The 18,732-nt window shown below is 43.9% G+C and overlaps 1 protein-coding gene across 1 annotated transcript in view; it reads right to left on the reverse strand.

The window, feature by feature from the left end:
* Positions 1 to 18,351, reverse strand: part of cntfr (ciliary neurotrophic factor receptor) — a 199,000-nt gene extending 180,649 nt beyond the window's left edge. Inside the window, exon 1 of the mRNA XM_035184508.2 lies at positions 18,093 to 18,351. The gene's annotated coding sequence lies outside the window, so the exon portion shown is untranslated. The remainder of the gene's footprint in view (positions 1 to 18,092) is intronic.
* Positions 18,352 to 18,732: the final 381 nt, after the last annotated feature.

Here is an 18,732-nt window from a genome sequence, read left to right on the forward strand (position 1 = left end):
CAGCCTATGAATATTGCTGCTGATCATGTGCATCCCTTTACTGCCACAATTTACCATCATCTCATGGCTACTTCCAACATGATGAGGCACCAGGTCACAAACCAGTGTGGTACAATGGGAGATTCGCAGGGATTCTGTGATGCAATCATGTCAACATGGCACCAATCATGGGGGCTGTTTTGAAGAAAGGAGGTTCTACCCACTTTAAAGTACGCTGCCCCTAATAAAGTGTATCTATCAATCATATACTCATTTTTCAATTTTCTGCTAAAGGATCTCTGTGGAAGCAATCAACTTGGACCCACCAATTATAGCCTAAGCAGGTGGAAATGTATACAGCTAGGTCCTAATTCACTGTATTGGGGGATTTAAGTGGGAAAATTTGACACAAAAACCCACCATGTAACCGTAACCTGACTTCCTGACACACCCACAGACTCACACACACAGAGACACACAAACACGTAGCATATGCTGTGTAACTACCATCTAAAAGGAGGCTTTCCAGTCTTGACAACTCAATTTTCTGATTATTATAACATAATCACGGCAGTTAATAGGCATTCTCATATTTCATTTAGGTTTTTATGGAAAAAAAAAATGCTAGTTTGAGGCCATATTACTTCTAAGTAGGCAATTAAAACAAATTGCTCCTAGTAACAGAGAAATATGGCCGCTTAAGATAAGTTCCATATGGACGTTTTTTCCTACATTTCTGTGTTTTTGAGCTACCAGTCGATGGATTAATGCCACAGTGGAAGGTCGTGAATTATATCACAGACGCACACATTTAAATGGAAATGCCAGTGAGATACACTCATGCGAGTGCACGGTCGTATATTCTGTGACAAAACTGTCATTACAACAGAATCGTGCGTGTGCATACATGTGCGGGCAGATGCTAACACACACACGCTCGCGCTTTTCACACATACACTCGCAACCCGTCAAGTTGAGCATAACCGAAGGGCCTGAATTTGGATTTCACACTCGAGCTAAACCTCCTTAACTTTCCTCAACAATATGGACGCCTCAAGCAATGTCAGCTCCCCCCCACTGCCACTACAAACATTCACTCCTTCTTTACAGATAATGTTCTCCCTCTGGTTTAAAACCTCATTAAAGAACATTGTTTTTGTGGAGGAAAGTCAGCAGAATCTTTTAATGTCTTTCATGTATCTGCTTAAATGGACTGAGACGGGATACTACATGTTCTGTTATTACAAGCTGCGTTCAGTTCCACTGTGTTACGAGTGCGGGCCGACAGCGTCAATGGATCTTTTGTAGGCAGCAACACTATTTAAACAGTGGTGGCTTTGTAACCGCAGCCAAACAGCGTAAGGTGCATCATATGTGTATAAATAATGAAATAAGAAGAGGGTAAATGTAGCATGACTTCCGATCATAAAGTGGTTCCACGTCTAAATATTACGAAACAAGAAAACCCATGGAATGTAAATAAAACAGGCAGAAACCGTGAACGAGACACTACGTCTTCGAGTGGATGCAACGTTGTTGGCTTGCACGTTGCTCTTGCCTTCTTTCTTTTTTCCTTGCTTGCGTGAACTCCCATGCAATCCGACACTTCCCAGAGTCTGAGAGACAGAATATGTGGGACCATATAATGTCCATGACCAATAATGCATCAGGAATGTGTTGCGAGGAAATCGAGGAATTTGTCATGGGGAGGGAAAAACTGGACGCGCGGCAGGAAATTGAGCGACTGTTCAACATGCCTTCACAGTGAAATCTAATCTACTTCTAAAGCATGCACGCGCATTCACATGCAGGCTTTCACTTTCTGGCTCTGACTCTCAAACACATACAGACTCTACTTACAAATTGTGTAATCAGAAAAATGCCTAATTACAATCTCGGCAATCAGAAGGGAGCGGATTTATTTAATTCAATTGTCGGCCAGAATTAAAAGTCACATTTGGACAAAGTCTCATTTAGCTAAAATGCTCAACTCCATCATATGTGTATAATCGGAAAATGGCATGTAATCAACATGGAGGCGAGACACTACAGGAAAAAAACATTTCTGCAGTAGTTTATTTTAAAACCCTCTACAGATTTCCATCTGTAGATTTAAATGAAAATACATATATTTAACAGTATTTCTTTCCAAATAAGTATATTCTCTTACTTTCAGAGCCCCAGGACTTGCACACAAACTTTCCAGTTGTATTCCTACATCCTCTTTTAAGTTAGTGTTTGTTCATGTATCATTCATAGCTTGAATTATAGAATATTTTCTCCCTAAAAACATGATCAAAAGAGATTTTTTTTTCCGCGGCTGATGAATATCCTATTTATAGAGTAAATAAATTATGGAGTATAGAAGTGTTTGTCTCTAATGTGTCGACAAAATGAAACAAGAATTAAGAACCTGGCTTTATCCAATCGGCTAATCAGCACATATTTAATTAGATAAAGCCTCAATGTCTGCAAGTAATCAACTGGTGATTTCTATAACCCTGTTCACCCGGAGTGTCCTGTCTAACACTGAGGTGGATGGGACCAGTTCCGGTTGCGCCCATCAGCACTGGCACCACTGCAGGAGGCTGTTGAGAGCAATGAGAGCCACAGATGGAGCATGTAAAGGTTGCATCTGGAGGGAGACGTGGCAGAAGGCGAGCATGACTGCAGCCTCTGGGCTTTCTGGTCTCTGGTTCCATTGGTTTTCAGATGAGTCGTCTCCAGGAAAAAGGAAAAAGAGGAGATAATGGATGCAGCAGTGGCAGAAATCACCTTAAGGGTTTCGGGTGTGATTTTGAATTGTTTTATGTGGTGAAGTTTAAGGAAATATGGTAAATTGAGGCATTGGACCATGTGTCGAGAACTTTATGTTGCTCATATGCCCCGCTCGTGCTATAAAGGCTGGTTTTAAAAATACGGGATCAAACAATAAGCGGGAAATAAGCAAACGGAATCCAATCAACAATCTGTGATGGAGCCATAAATAAGCACCAACAACAAGATGGCAAGCTCCGACGCCGCGCTGAAAAAAGCCGAACGACAATAGGAACACGATGGCAGGAAGTAGTGGGGTGATGGTGATGCCCACAAAATGACAAGGGAAATAAAAACAAATTAAAATACCTATCCCTAATGAGCGGGATCGCAGGGAAACAGATGGTGTGTTCAGCTGGTGTTTGGAGCGAGGGTTTTTATCCACCAGGCATCGATTTGTTGGCCGTAGAACTGTGGCGCTTCAGGCAGCCAGTTTACATGGTCTGACCGGTTCTGTTTTTGCCAGGGCTGCTTCCAATATTTACAACGTTGGGCTTTTTTGGAGACGGGTCGATGCGAGCGTCGACGCTCCTACACGGCGACCTCTTCGTGATTTTATAGGAGCTGTGATTGCGAAAAAACAACCCATTTCAATCTCTATTTCTGGAACAGGATGTAACATTTTAAGTTATGTAAAAGGCTCCAATCACACAGATTAAAACTAAATTTAAACTGTGACAATGAACAGACATAAGATACACACATGCTCAGGGTGGCACATAAATACACAGTGTAACACAACATATGGTAGATGCAATTAAAGAAAGAGAAAACACACACACACACACACACACACACACACACACACTGAAGTCATTTACAGTGTGGGAGGTTATTCTCCATTTTTTTTTCCTATCCCTCCTGATAAGGGGCTATTTTCTGCTCTGGCTCCATGTCAAAGATAAGTCGGCGTTATCTCTCTCTTTCTCGCTCTATCTCATGCACACACAACAAACACACACAAACCAACACACACACACACAACAAACACACACAAACAAACACAGACAGATATACACATAGAAATGGAGAGCAGTCACATTCAACCTGGGGGGAAAATCCTGGGAAAAGAATGATATCCTAACCCTGACAGACCAGCGGGTCTCTCTCTCTCTCTCTCTCTCTCTCAATGTGCGTCTGTCATTACGTGTCACTGCATGTGACTCCACTGTGAACACATGTGTCTGCGTGAACAGCAGCGTTTGTGTAAAAGTGTTTGTTTACGTTGACATGTGCTGTGTTTGTATGTTGTCACTGCATTTAGTTCACGCATGTGCTGTATTTTTGTGGTTACTTGTGTGCTCTCTGATATTATGTGGGTGAGTGTGTGTGTGTGTGTGTCTCTCTGATACGTCTCCTTAGCCACAGGTGCAGAGAGATGCTGACACGGCTTACAGAGAGACACAGTGCAGGGGAATGAGTTTATTTATCGGTCTCTGTCTAGTTCTCTCTCTCACACACACACACACACACAAATGCAGGAACTCAGAAAGACAAACATAAATGCCACAGTGCTACACAGACACACAAACACTTGAACGGAGAAGAACATGCCTGCACACACACAAGATTCCTGCACACAATAACACACATCTGGGATGAGTACGGGACCTCAGGCACCTCGCCAAGGTAAATAGAGGAAATTGCCAGCCTTGACATTTTTGGGTGCCGAGCGAGGCTTCTCAAGGTGACAGCTTTCGCTGGGTGTTAGTGGGAGATGAGGATTGGTGCTGCCTCACAATCAACGCCCTGTCAATTGGTGTCTGTGTGCAAGTGTGTGTGTGTGTGTGTGTGTGAACAGGAACATGCATGTGTGATAGTTCACTATGTGTTTATGTGAGTGTTTGCAATAGTGTCAGACACGGTCCTGTGGTTGCATCTGTTAACATATGTTGTTCCATGTATGGTTTTCTCTACAGACTAAAAAGTTACTTTTTGTGCTTCGTTAAATACAACAGCTTGTTAAAGATTAAAAAAAGTGTTTTGTTTAATATGATGTGCTTGAGGAGAGTTCATAATTACAAGTGATAACAGGATTTGGTGCCATGAAGGAATGATTTGTAAGAGCAAAACAAGTTCCAGGATTGAGCAACGGCAGAATTATGAATGCAACTGATGTGTTTATGATGCAAGACAAATTAACTTTTCAATGAAATTAACATTTCAGAGAGCGGTGAGGCCTTCCATCTTCAAAGATGCACACTCCCTGACTTAAGAGAGTTATGGCATTCGATTGGATTTTAAAATTCAGGTTAGCTCACGAATTTGACCCCTGTGCGTCTAAACGATCGGCACGTACCCGCTCTCATTCAGAGTTCTCCCTGGTTTCTGGGGGCTTAGGCGCTGAGGTGGGAATAGGCATTTTTTACATCATTACATTATTCATAAACAACACAATGCAGGTTGTTGTTTTTCACACTAAACTCCAGACACCGATGACGTTTGTGCTCTGAGCTGAACTAAGATGTCGCTGCAACACAAAATAACCCTCAAACCAGACTTATATTGAATATGATTGATTTGAAATGCAATTTTCTCATCCGCCCATAACAATGTATACGTATCTGTAGACAGACAACTCGTCAGCTGACTGAGGTGATGTTCACCTTTTTGCAGACGTCAGTATTTTTGAGCTCATCATCATCAATGACGGACGTCATTTTTGGCCTTTTCGTCGATTTGCTTTGTTTCATTTCTGCCGTAAAGACGCCAGGAGATGCTAAGAACTAATTTTCACTCATGAATTTATTTCCTAGGTGGCAGCAGAAACTCCTGCAGGTTAAACTGGACTAACCAAACACTTGCGAGCCGAACAACATTAAACTTTTATTCAAAGAAGGAATATATCTTGTAATGAATGAATATGTAATCCTTTAGTCCTGAAATATAAGAGAATATACACTTTTTAAAGCTAAGGTGTAGAAGCGTTATATTTTCTTTTGTTAGAGTGTGTATGGAATCCTCTCTTTCCAAAGCAATGGAGAAATCTCATCATAGACTGATTATAGCTCAGTCCTTCTTTGTCCCCATTCAGTAGTTTTCTCTTTAATCAACTCCAATACAGTAATAATGTGTATTTATCTGTAAGTGGCATGTGGATGTGACTATCTCATTATGTCTTTCAACAACACAAGAGAACATAAACTGGTTATGTAAATAACCCCCACTCCATTCACGACAACACAGCTCCTGTGCACAAGTGTTTATGACCCAGTGTGCATGATGCTTATTCCTGTCACCTTGACTCCCTTTGTGTGAAGCTGAATACATTATGGATAAAAAAACATGTTTCTGTATGGATGTGAGCAAATGAAGATATGAAAGGAGGTCAAACATTTCACATTCATGGGCACACACAAACACTGGCCCATACCCTAGAATAATGGTTAACATGGTTATCACTGCAGTACCCCCCCCAATCATAACTCAGCCATACTTCTTCCCACTGACTTATTGCGTTTGGACCCATGGCGACCAGTGCAAACCACCAGCCTCACATTCCCCGACAGCCTTCGACCCACAGTTGCTCCTATCAGATCCAGTTGTCAGGTTCAATAAGGGAGCCAATCACTTCAGTTAATCAAGGCCTCTCCCCGAGGTTTTTGCATCAGGCTGTGATGCTGGCGTATAGCTGTTGTGTTTGCTATTGCAATTTAGTTGTATGCAATCCCCTCCATCCATCCACCTACAGCTCTCATTCATTCTGTGTGTGTCCTCGGATTAAATACTCTGAGCAACTCCAGCTGCCATTAAACGTATTATTTGCAATTTCGGCCATTAAACGGTCTCTCAATCAAAATGATGACAAAAGACCTAAATCGATGACGTTGAGAAGTTGCGTGGGATCATGGGAGTTGTTAGTCTTCGCCAACGTTGCTGATGAGAATCTACCTGACGCGACTCATGTGAACAAATCATGTTCACGGATCAGGTAATGTAGTAAAGTCGTAGTCACATTACGCAGCCAACGGCAATGAACAATCGTGAACCATTAAGAGTGACTAATACAAACAGTGGAAGGAGAAATCAGCTGACTGGCAAACTGGCTGGCGGCTGGTTGTTCCTTCGCCATATGTCCTCCGCCCAAGAAGGTAAAGCAGAGATGGACATAGTTCTGAATTGGTGGATTGTTCTTTTTAGACATTTTAAAAAGAGGAAAATTACATATTATATTTTCAATTTGCTGCTTGAACACTGAACGCCTAAAAGCATTTTGACCACAGGCACATTCAGCAAATCCTAATTCTGTTATCCTTATAAATAGAAGCTTAAAATGATAAATAGAGGAAAACATCTTAATCTAATTAGAACAAAACACTCAAGTGCTGTCCCTGAGGTGTCGGGTATTGCATTGTTAGCCACAGCACCTGCCTAGATAACCATTACAGTCCGGTGAGCACAGACTTTTCAGATCATCGCTGATACTTTCTGACATTACTAAACCAGACTTAAATCAGCTTCACAACATATTTTTTGAGGTATCTCTGGTTTTCCAGCTGTTAGGCACTGTGCCGTTATTTACAGGCAGCTAATCCCCCGGTGGACGTCCATGATGGAGCGAGGCGGGGTTGCTAGGCAATTTGTGATGCGACTGCAAAGTTTCTATTAGCCGGGCACAGAGGGACTGACGGTTCTGTGTAATATATTAAGACAGAGTGAGTCTACAAACCACTGTAGTACTGGGGTCAGGGTCACTTGTGTCGGGATCATAATTTCTCTCTGGGTTTTTTCCTGTCCTGTCTATTGACCCCTTCCTTATTTTGCTTCTTGCTTAATCCCCAGACAAGGTAACCAGCTCCTGCACCCCCCCCCACCTTCCCTCCACACAATGTTTCTTTGATTCACCCTAAATTCTTTCCCCCCCATTTCCCTTTTTCTTTCCAGCTCCCTTCTCCCCGTCTCTTTCGGCCTATCCCCCCCCCTCCCCTGGTCCCTGCCCATGTACTCCCTCTCCCCTCCCTCCGTCGGCAGTAGCTACCCAATAAAGGATGTTGTTAATATCATTAGGCAGACTTCCTCTCCGGCCCAGCGCCCGGCCCACTCCCTTTCAGCCATAATCAAGCGTGCACACCAACTATCAAAGGAGACATTGCTAATAAACTACCACAGTGAAGCGGAGAAGAAAAAAAAACACTCCTGCATTACTGTTGGCTTCGCACGGTGAAATAAATGTGTTTGTGTGCATGTTGAATCCGAGGGCACGGGTGGGGTGGCAGGGAATGGCGGCGGGGGTGCCCGTAACCCAGACAACGCTAATAAAGTATACTCCAAGGGGCTAGCGCAGTCTAATGCAAATCCGCCACTTAAGTATAGTAAATTAATTGGGGTTGAGGGACATGTACACAAGCGGACGTTGCTATTAAAGTGCGCTGTGGGAGGAGACAAATACCGTCAGTTTAGTGGGTTTAAATGGGGAAAAAGCAGGGGGGGGGGGTGGCAAGTGTGCCTTCTTGTTGCACTGCAGTCATTTGCTGTAAATTATCCCTAAAACGGGAGGGCATGCCGTCAGCTGCACGGCTTGGAAATGTTGTCTCCCGACAGCTGAATGATACAGTGTGCATTTATCACCAGTGAAATGTGGTCTGAAGGGAATATGTGATGCAATACTGCAAGCAAGGAGCGCGCTAGGTTTTTAAAAAAAGGGGAGACAGAGGGGTGGGAGGCCAGTGACAGGAGTCGGCTAATAGAGTGCGGCGCATTTAAAAAAAGCACATATTCTAATGCAGGCACAGGCAATTATCTGTTTAAACGTAAGTAGGAGGTGTCAAGTACACACATTCATCATCCTTTTAATTGTAAAAGACACAGATGAGACAGCCCCGGCTTTGCCTCCATTCTTTGAGCCTCCTGATAAAGAGAGGACTTTCTTTTCTTAAATCAAAGAAATGCTCATTATTCTGTTTACCAGTTGGCTGAGAGGAATAGGAATTTCCTTTGAGCGGTGAACTATAATTCCAGTTTATTAAATCTTGGCTCTGGTTTCTGCAGCATTTGGCAATTTGCCCCTCGCCAAACTAATTGCCCAGAGCTGGGAGAAGGGGAGTGTGTCAGGTTGTGGAAGAAATGTGCTCAGTGCAACGATCATACAGGTTATAAACAAACCCCCGAGGTGAACAACGTGATCCGAACGACTAAACGATTACCGCCACTAATGGAGGTTATGTTTTTGTTTTGTCTGCCTGTTAGTTAGCAGGATTAAGAGTGACAGAGACACAGATTTAAGTGTAGTAGAAAAGTTCTCAGAGACCCCTTCTGGTTACGCATGATGCTGCTGTTAAAGACCACCACCTTTTTTCTTTTGGCATTTCAGTTCAGCATATTTTCACATTTGTCTCCAAGTGTTTTAAAGTTTTACTGTTGCCTTGTTTACAACCGGTGTGACAGCTCATTTCTTACCCTGTCAGACGGTGGAGTGCAGTCACCACGTCTCTCCAGCTCAGGGACTGTTTCCGTGGGTACAATATTAACTTAGCCAATTGAAACAATGACCAAAACTATCAAAATAAGACCTAAAGTGTCAGGAACTGTAAATATAATAACATACTATAATATATAATTGAAAATCAGCCAACCTTGCAGAGGGACTCGACTTGCAGCATTAATACATAAAAATGGGACAGTGAATTCTGGCAAAAAAAAATAATCATAGCATACATTTCTAGAGACACACTGTCAGTCAAGGGAACAGGAAGTTCATTAGCATTCATTCACACCACCGATGAAGGAAATAGTCCCAGAAAACAACATTTCAGAACGACAATAAGTACGCGAGTGTCAAAAATAATGATGGAGAAGAATCTACCACCACAGAGCACTGCAACCTGTTTTTGACACAATTAAGTCGAGCCTCTCTGTGTGTGTTTGAACAACCGTGGGGATCTTTCATTGTTATGTGGCCGCCACTGAGCTCCACGGTCATGCTTTATTTATCCCTTTCCCTCTGCACTGTAATGGAAATATAAAAGGCTGCATTGATTAGTGTTTAAGGATCAGGCTTTAATAGATTAAAAGCCTCCAGCTCTGAGAGAGGCACTCACTCATACACGCTTGTGCATAAAGGCAAGTGTGCGTCGTATACACGCCCAAAAAGCAAACCTATGGACGGTTATGGAAAGAGCTTGACGTGAGCAACAACAGACGTGTACAGGCAGCGGCTTCTCACACTTGAGTGGACACAGACATTAGAAAGACATAAGGATACACAACCATAAACACACAAACAAACAAACACACACACACGTACAGTTAGCAGTGCCAGAAACAGAGCACTAAGGCTTTTAATAGCCTATATGCATTCGTTAATGTAATAAATATTAAATAAATATCTTGCAGGACCAACAGGATGTAGCCATCTGCATGTCATTATCATGTAGAGAAAAAAAAAAGTGCCCTAATGTTCATTTTCCAATTGATGGAAAATTCATGCATTTTTAACGCGGTGCATTATTAATAATACGGCACCATCCCAGAGCCGTTTTCTACACACAGGGACGATGATGTCATGTCTCAGCTTGAGTTTGATACAAAAAGTAAACGTGCAAATTAACGAAGACGGCGGTGTTGCAGCTTTCCATACGGCTCGTGAAGGAAAAATCTAATTTACTAATTTTTTCAGGTTATTTTGGTAAAAAAACAAAATTCCAAATTGTGACTGCAACTGCATTTGAAACACTTTTCCCTCTTTTCCCATTTTCTCTAATCTTAGCACCTCTTCTTCTCTGTCTCAATCAATAGAGGCCATAATGGTGTTGAGCTCCCTCCTGCTCACCATCCTTTCTTCTCCAGTAACACAGATTACAGTCGTACGTGTTAGTCATCATTCTCTCCCTCTAATTTCCTCCCATCACCCACACACCTCCTACATTTGCCGTCACACTCAGCGAGGTCTATCCTCTCATTGCCACTTTCCTTCTGGTCCCAATCACGCCTGATGGCATCCTGTTGTAAAACTGCGCCACGATTGAATCTCCAGTGTTTGTCTCCTTTTTCCTACCACAAATCACTCTTGTTGTTAGCCTCCCGCTCACCTCTCCAGTCTTCTTTACAGTCATCTCGTCTCTCTTAATCTCTCCCTCAAGGATTCACAGCCTCCTCCTGTAAGGTCTTCCTCGTCTCCTGTATTCCCTCATGCCGTCTCAGGTGAGAACATCCTTTCTCTTTGTTAGACTCAACTGTTCGTGGCACTTCGGTCGACCTCCCAGTGTCTCCTCTCCCACAAGAAGTGACCACACGTCTTGTCTGCAGTTAGCGATACCCGACCTCCCTTCTTTAGCTTTTCTCATATTTCTGAACTGTTCATTTTATCGCATTCACACTTCCATAAGGGGGCAAAGAAGTGCAGAGTCTGTGTCATTGTGATGCACTCAGTATTAAAAAAAACATTAAGTGACGACAACGACTTCTCTAGTTGGGGGTTCTGCTCACTGAGTCCAGCTTCACCAGACTGGGAATAACCAGGTGAGAAGCTCTTTGTGGACCGAGTCCTGCAGCTGGTCTTTACTTCGCAGCTCAACTACTTTTACAGTTTCAAGAAGAAAGCTGCAACCATTACAAACAAGCATGTTTGGAACAGGCATTGGACTTGTACATTAAAAGACATGAGAGTAACAACTGAAAAAAATTGCTATTTAAATAAAAGTGGTGGCTTTATTATAATATATTTTTTTACAGCACATCCAGGATCAAAGATTACCCCTCAGCTTTTCCTTTAAATGATTAATGTATATATCAAACTATACATGTCTGCTCACATACGCATTTCTTCAAAAGGAGGTAGAGATGGCAGGCGTATAACTGATGACAGCAGATATGTTGCAGGCAGGCTAATGCTGCATTTATCAGAACTCGTCATAAATGCAGTGAAAGGGAGAAAGGTCACAGACATAAGTAGCTTTTGATCAATGGCCTACAAACCCATGGCAGAACAGATGAAAAGCCTCCACAGATGGCAGATACATCTAGATGCAATTGATTTAACCAATTTAAAAAGGTGCTACATGCTGTTTTTATTAACATGGCAATGTGATAACAAACAGGCTTTATTTGCTTTTATCTAGTGGGACCACAAGTGAGCACCAGGGGTAATCGTTCAGCCAATATAGAAAAAAATAAAAACATGTGCTGAGCTAATTTGCCAATATCATTATTTCCAGTATTTAAAGGATCAACCACGTTAGCAGGTCTATGGGACTGGATGCTAAACAGAGGATGGATGAAAAACCAATCGCACATCTACAGCTCAGAGATGTGCTCAATGACTCCCTCACAAGTTTCATCATGTATTCCTGCACTGGATACATACTGTACTATATTGCGCCGTTGCCTGGAGGCATATTTACTCTGCTCTGCTTGTCCTCAAGATGCATTTAAATATACAATGTGCTCGTGTCTGAGGAAATTATGTTGAATGCGAGCACTTAATGTGTCTCAATGCAAAGATGGGTGTGTATGTTTCTGGCATATGCACGCACTCGAGTTTGCAGCGCACATGTCGTGTAGCGTGTGAGTCTGTGAACTGCCTTCAGATGGCAGGAGACAGAAATTCAAACATTCATTTGAAAGTTAATATTCTAATACAATCTTTACAGATAAGCACTGAGGACAGTTTGGAATAGTTTGCCTTGTGATCTAGCAGAAAAGTTTGCTGAGGCCAACAAGTGCACAACCGTGCGTCAAGATTTATCTGCAAGAATATGCAGCCCATTGTTGACGAGGGGGGGATCATTTGAATGCATTCGGACCAATTGTGTGTCATTGCAAATTAGTTTTCATTTCTGGAAAAATGTGACAGGCCTAGAGGAAACTTTGGAGTGTGTGTATGTGGATGGGTATGGACGGCGGCGGGTTGGGGCGTACAGAGTCATTAACAGTTTTCTCAGTTTCCCTCCTTTCATCCCTCGTTAGCTTTGATCAGAAAGTTAGGAGTCAAAATCTTCTATCGTCCGCGCTGCAAGAATGCTACAGGGGCTGAGTGGAGAAAGTACAGCAGAGACTCACACATGTACGCACACAAACTGACACGCACACTGACCCACTGGCACACACAAGAGTTGACAGATGAAAAGACAAACTGACAGACCCTGACTCGGAGGCACAAAAAAAAAAAAAGCAGAAGCAAATAGAACAAAAAGGCAGCAGAAATATACAAGTTTAGAAAAATATCAATTTACAAACCAAGCACGGAGACTCACAACCACAGAAAGAGACTTTTCTTTCTTTACATATATTTCACAACTATAATTTAAAAGGTTCTGATCCAATGTTGGAGGGCATGTTATGAGCTGTGGCATTAGAGAGGGGTTTAATATCTTCATGTTCTCGCCATATTAAAAATGTACAAAGAAAGCACATGAGTCGTTTTGGATTACCGAAATAATTACACACCCAAGTCCCCCTCTGAGCCAGATCTTCCAGCTCGGGGTGCAGAGAGGAAACAGTCGTTAAACTTGGATCTCTGAGACACGTGTGAAGCCGCTTAATTGGGGCCAAATCTTAACAAAATCTTGTCATGTTCTCAAAGCCTCAGGTGTATTTAGATAAAAGCACACAGCAAGCGGCACATCTAACTAAAGAGAGACACAGGGTCGACGGGGGAGAGTGGGAGCTCGCAACCGCATTTGTTTCAACAGAGGCATGTGATACGTCTCTGTTGGTGCACACCACACACACACACACACACACACACACACACACACACACACACACACACACACACACACACACACACACACACACACACCAAAATCTACCATTCAATTCTTCCCTTACGACTCTAGATTCTCACTCTTATCAGACCCAAATCCTTTCGACGCCCTTTTTAAATCAAATGAGGTTCAGCTTTGAACATTTCTATCGCTTTTCTTTGGTTGAGAAGAAGATTCCAACCGGTTGACGTGTGAGAGTGTTTCCTAAGAAACAGACACATTATCTGGCATAAATTTAATGTTTTTCGTGCCAACAAGTTTTAGCAATGAATCTGTCCATTGATCAAAGTTGACCTGAAAGTTTCCTGTAACGCCCTTTGCTACCAAAAAGAAAGTTTCAGGACTAATCTCCCTCCAGAAAAACCTTTTGTTTTCAAGGTGACTAACTCTCCATACCTCCCTACCTCTCAGCCCGCTCACACACATCTCCACACCGGCTTCCAATTTGTTGGCTTTGTGTATGTTACAGCAGTGAGATTCGCGGCCCCTGCGCTGCTCTGATCAGACCCGCACTCGGACATCTGTCGGAGGATGTTTACCCAGGCAGTAAGTATGTTAGGGGAAATATTATCCTAGTTTTACCTTACCTTTCTTCTGTCTGAAGCATAAACACCAGCATTGCAAGCCAGGGATGGGAGAGGAGAGGAGGAAAAAAAGAGGAGTGTAGAGGACGTAAGACAGAGTGGACCTAAGGGAGTAACAGTGCGTTCACACATGTGGATAAAAGTAGTTGGCGGTATCTGGCCGGTCATGAATCAGTTGTATTGCGGGTGTATTTAATCTCCGATGCCTGCACACACCAACAATCCACAAACTATTTTTTATATTCTGCTAACTTGAAGACAGGTCACAGAGAATAACAATTTTTAAAAGTTCCTTTGCATAATGTAGCAGTAAATAACTCTGAGCTTCCGTTTCCACTGAAATCAAGATGAATGTCACTGGCTGTCGCTCCGACTGTGTCTGAGCCTCTAAACTTCTCCCTGTAGTGCGGCCGGGCTCTTTTGAGTCTGTCAAGCTGAGCGAGGGCGGGGGGGAGGCACAGGGCGTCAAAGCCGCGACTCATTCACAATGACAGCAGCCGACGCTGTCCCAGCTTTTATGAATCCATGCGTGTGAACAGCCCATAAGAGCAGGAGTGAAAGAGGGATGAAGGGGTAAAGGATGAGTCAGTGAGAGGGTGAGCGATGGAGGTAAAGACAAGTAAGTAAATGGATTAGTGATGATATATCAGGCGAGAAAGAGTTGAAAGGAAAGAAGGAGAGGAGAGGATAGAGGGAAAGTAAAGTTCAGAAGTATATAAAAACTTTTATGTAACCCTGACACTGAATATAAACTAGTGTCACTAGTTTAGTGATTCATTCATTCTGCTGTTGGTAGAATTTTTACATTCCAGTTCTTTGAGCATCTTTTTAAAAGGCCATCACTCTTTTTCAGCATAGACTCCTTAACTCCACTGGGACAAAAGACGCCTCCTAAAACCTTGACATTCACGGAAACCTTTATTTATTTTCAGCCTCTATAAATAAAATTATTTGAGGGCTCGAAACTTTCATCGTGGATCATTGCATTTACCCTACTAACTGGATACGGTTGGAAACGAGCACAATTGTTGTGATTTCCAGTTGTGTTCTGTTTTTATCACACGCTTCTATCAGCGTCAGAGGAAAATTAAAGGTTTAAGAGACCCTGTAACCGATTTTGTCAGCCACTCACTAAACCTTGACGAAGTGCGACTTGAAAAACTTTTTCTCTGGTTGAAACTGCATGGAAATAAAAAAATTCACATAACGCATTTCATCGAATTTTCGGAAATCGGTCACACATCTTGAAAACAACAAAACCAATGACAAACACACATCGCAGAGGGAGATGCATATGTTGCATCTGGTCTTGATGGGTTAATCAGATGCAAGTTTTCAATTGTAGGACTTTTTTTCACATATCAACAAACTGCAACTTTTTATTCGTGCTCTACTGAGAAAATTCCTAAAAATCTGTCAATGAGGAGTCAAACTTCCAATTTCAGGGTCAATGTGCAGAGAAGTCTCGGCGGCTTTTTATCGTCCGTGAAAAATCTATATACGTAGACTTTACCTGCTGCTGCTTGGCATAAAGGGACACAGACGCTTAACACAGAGTTTTTTTTCTCATCATCTCTCTCTCACACACACACTCCTCTGTCACACACACACACGCACGCCTCCTCCCGTGTGGTGTTGTTTCCAGCCTAAAACCAAACCATGTGTGGAAGCTATCCTGTGCCGGGCTACACTGTATATGCCCTGTTGGTAATCGGTCCCTCCACTAGAAAAAAAGAAAGTACACTGGGAAGTCATGTACAGCCTGACTCTCCTCATCTCTGAGCTCCTCTGTCTGCTCCTGACAGCCACTGTCTCTGCTCTCGTCTGCATTTCTTCACCTTTTCCTTGTTTTGTTAATCATTACCATCTCTCACTCCTTTCGCCTCTTCTCGCCTGTACCATTCATATTTGAACCCATTTCTCCATCTGCCTGCCCTGCATAGCTGCCTTTTCCTCCCTTGAACTCTTTCTGTCAGTCTTTCTACTTGCACCCCCTTTCTCTCCCCCCCCCTACCACCTCCCATCTCTCCCACCCGTTCCACCACCAACTAGGCATGAAAACGGTGCTCCATTAGGAGTGCCTGGGCTAAGCCCGGTCTGACACACACTGCTTTGATCAGCCGTGAGCTGGGCTAAACACCCCGCTAAACTCCCCAGTCTGAGGAGGCGAGGTAGCGAGGGATGGGACTGGGGAGGATCAAAACTGAGGAATGAGATGGAGATGCAGGCACAATAAAGGGAAAACACACAGTCTGAGGAGAGAAGCTCAATTTCCCAAGCTGTCCACTAGTATATTTCTCCCCACTATTCTTCTCTTTTACTATATTTTCCTTCACATCTCTTTTTTATAAGTTATCCATCTCTCTCGCACCTCCACTCCCCTTCTCCCTCGACAACTTCCAGGAGGTCTCGACAAAACACACGCAGCGTCTGCAGGTGCACACCTCACAGAAGCCGAAACACGTGCACGTGGAAAACGCAATCAGATCGGATGTCTGACTATGGAGAAGTCTCAGAGCAAATCTTTGCAGAATCTCTCTCAGAGGAAAACTGTCTTGTGGTTAAATAAATATTGTGCCCACTCAAACACACACACACACACAGAAAAGTTGTCTGGGAGAAAGAAGTGAGGGAGAGAGAGAACGAGAGAGGGGAGATATATGGAGACCAGACCTCCATAACTGACAACAGTAGGAAAGAAAAAAGAAAAAGAGCCAGAGCTTTACACATTCATGCCGGCAGATACTAAACCAGCAGCAGCAAAAGGACAAAAAGCTCCCGTCTTTTTCTCCCAAGGAGTGAAGAGAAAAGGGATTTCCGCTCAGTGCTAATCAATCAGGCTGTGATAATGGCTCCCATGCCTAGCTGTCGACTGGAGGGGTCAAGGCATCCCGTGACCCAGCGCCCAGGGCCCAGGGGCCAAAGCCCCTCTCAGAATAGCACCCCAGGACGGACTCCCCTGGCTAATTGTCCAAGCCAGTGTCAGCCTTTTCAATGCCCCCCCACCTCCCCTCCCTCCTCTCCTTCCACTTTCTCCTTCATTCCTCTCTCTTTCTTCTCCCCTTTCCCTCCCCTCCTTCCCTCTTCACAACTCTGCGATTCTCTCCCTTTCTACACAACTGAGCAATCTCCACCAGCATGTACCAGCGTGGGGTTTGTGAGGTGGTGGTGGTGGTGGTGGAGGGGGATGCAGATAGAGTGGAAGCTGGATGAAATAAAGAGCGTGTAGAGCTTAGGAGACACACAGAAACAGAGGGGGGATATGCAAACAGGGAGAAAAGTTAATGAAAAGACGTGACAGAGACGAGGAGGGACAGTGTCAGAGAGGAGAGATCAGTGGCGGCAGCGGCAGCACGCAGGGAGGGAAATGGGAGGCGAGGCAGGAGGACAAGAGAGGGACAGGCAGAGAAGAGGCAGGCGAGAGACTCCCTGTCCTCTCCCCCCACCGACACATCACTCATATCGCTGCAACAGAGTACTGTGACGGGTCCATCATCTCCCATCTGCATATCAATACATTTCTATAAATCACAGCCGGAGCAGCGTGCGTCTCGGGGAGTCCGCTAAGCATCCGCTCGGTCGTCCTCCACAATGCAGCCAGCATACAAAACACAAGAGGACAGGGAGGACATGGGACACACAGACACACAGACACACACACAGAAAAGAGTCCAGAGCCAACCCCACTCCAGCTCCGTGCAGTGGCATTCCTCTCATTCCAAGCGCACGCTGCTAATTAACAGCATTAGATCCCACAGACAGAGGGAGAGATTGATGGAGAGGTATTCCGCTGTTGCACTAGCCCCACATCACTATCCTCTGCCACCTCTCCTTTGCTCCTGGCTATTCCTTCCTTCCCTTTTTTTGTGTCACAGTCCCTTCCATCCAACTCTATTTCCCTGTCAGGTCCTGGTCAGGCAGCGCTGAAGAAGACCAAAGTCCCCCCAAAAAAATGCAACAAAATAAAATAAATTCAAATCAAATGAATGAAAATCAATGGGCTACTCACTGTGAACCTCCTCTTTTTCTGTATTTCAGTTTTTTCCTGATATGTCACTTCTTATCCTCTTCTCCACTGTAGCAAAGGGGAGTGTGTCTATCCCAGCGTGTGTGGTGTGTCAGTCCGATAGAGGACAGTTGCCGTCTGCGTGCATGAGCATGTGTGTGTGTGCATGAAAGAGAGCGGGGAGAGAGGGAGAACGTGTGCGTCTGTCTCTGCGTCTCGCACTGCTCTGAGAGAGCAAGCCGAGGCTGTTTTAAACAGGCTGCTCTCCCCATGTGACCAGCCCAGCCACAGGCAGGAATACATTACAAAGACACACACACACACGCACACACGCACACACTCTCACTCTCTGTCTGTTGCTCTCTCTCTCCCTCTCCCTCTCTCACCCATCCACACACCGTGTCCATAGTGCACCCCCTAGCCACCGCTCAGGGTAGTGGAGGGAACAGCCCACACACATAATAGATGTGCACACACACACATGCACGGACACACAGCATGTACACACACATTTACAAAGAGTGAGAACGAGAGGAGCAATGGGTACCCAGATGCATGTGTGCAAGACACGCACACACACATACAGTATAAACACTAATACTTAGAGAGGATGTTTGGCTTTGGGTCAGGTTCGGTCCCAGTG

The sequence above is a fragment of the Hippoglossus stenolepis genome, chromosome 18, assembly GCF_022539355.2.
Source record: "Hippoglossus stenolepis isolate QCI-W04-F060 chromosome 18, HSTE1.2, whole genome shotgun sequence".
NCBI classification, from domain to species: Eukaryota; Metazoa; Chordata; class Actinopteri; order Pleuronectiformes; family Pleuronectidae; genus Hippoglossus; species Hippoglossus stenolepis.